We start from the raw sequence: 6,272 nt of genomic DNA on the forward strand, positions 1-6,272 counted from the left end.
TGATCAATTGATTCTCATACATTTAAGATGTAAGTCATGTCAGTTGAATTTTGAGGGGGGCATTCTCAAGGAAAATAAGAAGTTTGTACATGGTTTTGAGATAAAACTAGTGAAATGAAATGCAATGGTGGTCGTTATTAAATGATATAAATCATTTAAATTATAAAAGTAATAAAGAAATTGAACATGAAATCTGATGTGTATTCTGTAATTGCATCAGAGCATTAGGTCATTTTTTTCATCATGAATGCAAGGTGTCAACATTAGCTGAACAGAGCCAGTGAGAGGGACTGTGGGGGAAGGAGGTGGCCAGGTTTTGGTGGGCTTTGTGAATAATGAGAAGGCGTGTTACTTGTGGGACAGGGAGCTATTACAGATTCATAAAGTTCTGGAGGACGTGGTCACAAGAACAGGAGTGAACGAGTGGGTGAGCATTAGTTTTGGATGTACTGAATTTTACTGAGCACTTAATGAATGTTACTGCAGTGGTCCAGTTAAAATGTCATGAAGACATGGACTAGGGCTTCGACAGCAGAAAGGGAGATGGATGGATGACTTTTCAGGTGGAAAAAAGGCAGGTTTGGTGATAAGATTCACATGGTGTTTATTTTACAACAGTTAATTTATTTTCAACGTAACGTTATTCAGCTTCACTTAACTTCTGTCATGCCATTTGTTAGTATCTCTATAACACTATAGTCTCTGCTATTGCATATACAGTGCCTTGCGAAAGTATTCGGCCCCCTTGAACTTTGCGACCTTTTGCCACATTTCAGGCTTCAAACATAAAGATATAAAACTGTAATTTTTTGTGAAGAATCAACAACAAGTGGGACACAATCATGAAGTGGAACGAAATTTATTGGATATGTCAAACTTTTTTAACAAATAAAAAACTGAAAAATTGGGCGTGCAAAATTATTCAAATCCACATAAGGGATGACGGCAACATTCATAGATCCTGGAATGCACAATGAGGGGCAATGTTCATTCCTATTACAGAGGCCCACTGAAATTTTTTTGAGGAAAAGCTGTGTTAGACTGCATATTGTTTATAGTAAAGTATTTTTATATACAAATATAAAAATGAAAATGTTTCTGGAGTGGGACTTTAATTAATTATAGAAGTTGTGCAGAAGCTGCCCATAGCTCTACACAGTGATCCATGTGTGTACTGTATGTGTTTCTATGCTGCTCCAAATGAGTCTGTTCTGGTTCAACTTGTCTTATTAAATGAGCTTAAAAATAAAGTGACACCTTAGTTATAAAACACTGAGCAGGCTGTAACACACAAGAGTGTGTCTTTATGGAAGAGTGGCAAGAAGAAAGCCATTTCTTAAAGATATCCATAAAAAGTGTCGTTTAAAGTTTGCCACAAGCCACCTGGGAGACACACCAAACATGTGGAAGAAGGTGCTCTGGTCAGATGAAACCAAAATCGAACTTTTTGGCAACAATGCAAAACGTTATGTTTGGCGTAAAAGCAACACAGCTCATCACCCTGAACACACCATCCCCACTGTCAAACATGGTGGTGGCAGCATCATGGTTTGGGCCTGCTTTTCTTTAGCAGGGACAGGGAAGATGGTTAAACTTGATGGGAAGATGGATGGAGCCAAATACAGGACCATTCTGGAAGGAAACCTGATGGAGTCTGCAAAAGACCTGAGACTGGGGCGGAGATTTGTCTTCCAACAAGACACTGATCCAAAACATAAAGCAAAATCTACAATGGAATGGTTCAAAACTAAACATATCCAGGTGTTAGAATGGCCAAGTCAAAGTCCAGACCTGAATCCAATCGAGAATTTGTGGAAAGAACTGAAAACTGCTGTTCACAAATGCTCTCCATCCAACCTCACTGAGCTCGAGCTGTTTTGCAAGGAGGCATGGGCAAAAATTTCAGTCTCTCGATGTGCAAAACTGATAGAGACATACCCCAAGCGACTTACAGCTGTAATCGCAGCAAAAGGTGGCGCTACAAAGTATTAACTTAAGGGGGCTGAATAATTTTGCACGCCCAATTTTTCAGTTTTTTTATTTGTTAAAAAAGTTTGACATATCCAATAAATTTCGTTCCACTTCATGATTGTGTCCCACTTGTTGTTGATTCTTCACAAAAAATTACAGTTTTATATCTTTATGTTTGAAGCCTGAAATGTGGCAAAAGGTCGCAAAGTTCAAGGGGGCCGAATACTTGCGCAAGGCACTGTATGATCATGTTTTTGATCATATTCAGGATATAACATAACTTGATTATTCATTAGTCAGATAACTGTTCATCCAGGCAGGAGTGTCTGATTTTCATATCTGTCATTTTTGTAATATGGAGCAGGTATCATCATCATGAGACTTTCACTTCTGTGGTTTGTGATCCAATGTTTATTATAATGTTCTATTTTCCCCTTCATTATAGTACAAACAGCATGCATGTGCAAAGAGAGCACATTTCCAAAAACTGGAGAGCTATTACATGGCTAACAACAGGCGCAGCATGTGGCAGGGAACATCTGACCTGATCTGGTCACTGAACACAGCTGCCACAGCGAAGAAAGCCCAGCAGCGGCTATACTTCATCAGGCGGCTCAGAAAAGCTGAACAGATCAGCAGTGACTCTTTGTGTGGTTAATAATGACGAGAACCTGGGTTATGATGAATGAGTGTTGAGCAGGAAGGCAGGAGGTGATGCGGCGTCTGCTGGGCGGTGCGTGAACCCGCTGGCAGTGGAAGTGATGGTTCACAGAAGGTTTGGCTGCAGCCCAGCCCCGCCAGTGTGGGAGGTGCGCCTGGGTAGCCGAGTTGCCGTGGATTTGCATACAGCTCAGCAGGCTCCTCCTAGAAAACACTCGAGCTTGCGAGGAGATCGCAGTATACGCGCAGGTTCAGAGAAAACTAAAAACAACCAGTGAAAACTCAAACTGGCGAGAATACAGCAGGATTCAGTAGAGCAGAGACAACAGTCAGTTTCCCAGAAACAATAGTTCATAACAATACTCAACGGGATTTCCTCCGGCAGAAAGCAAATAGTTCAGTTCATAGCTCAGAAAAACGCATGAAACAATACTGGGATCACCAAGGCAAAAAGAAACACAGGTTAGTCAGATCGGAAGCTTACTGAATAATTGCTGAACATCGAGAAATCATCTGGTGACGAGAACACACCGACGCTCTCCCTAAGTAATGCTCCCCTGATTCGGAGCAGGTGCCCCTCGCCGCCGGGGCGGAGCTGTTGATGGTCCCAGGGCTGCGGACGAGGTGCTGGGAGTGCACCGATCCGCAGCCATAACAATAACATCCAGAAAGAGGATATTAGTGTGAATCTCTGTGTGGCAGGAAGGTCTGGACAGGATTTAAACAGATATTTATTGATGTCAGCATCAACAAATTACTGACAGAGGTGTAGTTCACCTGTAAATTGTAACTAAAACAAACAAAAAGTGCTTGCTTGCATTGTATAATGCTACAACTGTTAGAACTGAAACTTTTTTTTTTTTTTTACATTTATATGTCCTTTCAACAACACATTAAAACTACAATAGGTAGCAGGTGCCATTCTAAACAGGTGAGTGTGGACAAATTATTGTAGTCACAAGTGCAATGGTGGCCCCAAGGAGTGGCCAGGCGGGGCCTAATTAAAGTACCTAAATTTGCCTGCCATATCAATTACATTATGGTAATTTCAACGTTCAGAATCTAGGTTTTCTTTTGTTAAACCCACAAAGTAACATGACTGGGTTTAAAAAAACACCTGCACACATATAGCAGAATATTGTCCATATTCAGATTATGATTCAATGTGCTGATATATCATGACTAGTAACAATGTGTTGAATCCAACAAATCAAACATTGTTAGAAAGTAGTTACTGCTGGTGAAAGATGACCCTGGCACCTGTGCACATATTTGAAAAGCCTCAAAAGACAAATGAAGCCAGGATATACCAAAGATACTGTCCTTTTAGTATTTTCTTACATTTCCTCCACTGCAGTTCAGCAAAAACAGCGGATGGAAACTGAAGGAGGAATTTTATACCAACAACACTTTGCTTTGGTAGAAATGTACTTGTTTGACTTCTTCAGATGAACTTTACAATATATTTTTACACAGAATGAGGATTGTGCACATAGCAAGCTTATTAGAAAGAGAGCCAGTATAAACAGGAGAAATGATTTATGTTTATATGGACACCTAACTGTTGGTTAAGGATCATCTAGACCAATAAACTGGAACACTGGAATTGCTGTGGTTTGGCAGCTTCCCATGGTTGGGGAGGTCACCACAGTGGATTACTGTGATCCTCATACCGTATCTGATTTGACACAAGTTTTCAACGGGATGTGCTTCCCGACACAACCATCCCATTTTATCCAGCCTTAGGACAGTCCACATATGTGTGCAACTCCATTGGCTGGTTGTGGCCGGTTTGTGACGCTGCAGTAATTTGTGAAAATGTGGCAGAGTATAGCAGCTACATCTGAAATCATTACTTCTCTTAGTTAAAGTGAAGGGAGGTTTTTAACCAGTTTCTCCATTCCTTCTCGTGATGCATGTCAGCAATGCACGTCTTCCCTGGTTGTTGTCCTAACATGTTCCTAACAAAGTCACAGGGAAACATGAAGCACAGTGTCATGTAGACTCACTGTAGTTCAAATTATGGGTATTGCCCTGGGTTTGTTTGGTTGTGACAGCTACATGCCTTACAGATTTCATGGTTTGGCTTTTTAAACAAAGTGGTTAATCCACGTTAGTCTGTAAAACATTTGGCAAAGACACTCTTACAATGATTGTTTTCTTCATAGGCTTTTTAAACAAATTGGTTAATCCACTTTAGTCAGACTCCTTGCTTCTTAATCGCTTGCTATAAAAACAGTGTTGGACATTCAAACATCCAAAAACACACCCAATCCCTCTCTGTAAAACATCCTACAATTTGTTTTCCTCATAGTTGTTCACTCAGCAGTGCTGTAATTCAGGACAGACAGGTAGACAGACAGAGTTTCTCACACTTTTATATCTTGATGTGACTGGATCTGTAGTCCCCTTCAGCAATGTTCCCAAAAAGTATATAGTATTGATTTCTATAAATGTATTGTAATGTTGGGGGTTAGACACTTGGAGGGATTCCCCAGAATGCCCCTCTGGGTGGGCTAGTATATAATTCAGGGTTGGAGGGGTTTTGGTGTGTGTTCAGAGTGTTCAATATGTTCTGTCCGTGTTGCTGTGTGTTCCCTGGCTGTGTTTAATAATAAAAGCAGCTTCAGGGAGTTTGCAAAATGACAACTTCTGTCTCCGGCTTTCTCTTCCATTCAGCCTACATTACAGTAATAAAAGAAACTCACTACATCTGATCCGAAGGTTGAGAAACTCTGACATGAAGTTTCACTTGTGGTTATTCATGAAAACCAAAAACATGCTCTAGTTACTATACATGGACTGTGTTTGTTTAGAATAGTATGTTGTGTTTGCTGCTTGGATGTGGTCGGCAGAGCGCAGGAGGAGCCCGTGCTCTGCGTAACACTTTTAAAGCTGAAAGGGGAGGTGAACGTTAATCAAGATCTTATTAGTAACATTTTAAAATAAAAATATAAACCTATGGATCAGCAGTATTTGCCTGGTTTTTTAAAGTCTCTGTAAGTCCATACACGATCAGTATTTTCAGAAGTTGTAGTAGCTATCAGTTTGGAGTAAGCACAGCGACTGTACAGCACAGGCAACACTTGAAAAAAACCCTCGTTTGGGGGGAAGGTGGGAGGGATGCCCAAGTACTTCATACACAACCCCAAATACACATCTTCAATGTAAACAGCTTTGACATGTCTGGATGCCTCCACAAGTTTTTTAGTGAGGTCCAAAGACAAAATGTAGCCCAGACCCAAAGCATAATGTGGATATTGTGACTCAGGGTAAATCTCTGGAGGTAGGTACCACTTCGATGATGGATTTCTCAGGACTGCGCCTCCTCTCGCCACAAGTCCAGTCATGTAGTTTGTCCTCGAAGCATTTAACAACAAATTGACAAGATTGTACACATTTAGAAACATGTCTGAATCAATCTTTGATTTGAATTGATTTGATTTGATTTAATCTTTCAGTCAATATGTCAACACACATAATTCCACACATATCCACAAGTATATTATCAATTTGCTTATACCTAGTACATGCTTGAACGGAGTAGGAAGAAGTTAGACTTATCTAGTCCTACCCCCTAACATCATCTTATCATCATTGGTTTGCAAGCAGTATTACTACATGGATAATTTTGTTCTACA

This window comes from Monopterus albus, unplaced genomic scaffold (genome assembly GCF_001952655.1).
Source record: "Monopterus albus unplaced genomic scaffold, M_albus_1.0 scaffold372.1, whole genome shotgun sequence".
Classification (NCBI taxonomy): Eukaryota; Metazoa; Chordata; class Actinopteri; order Synbranchiformes; family Synbranchidae; genus Monopterus; species Monopterus albus.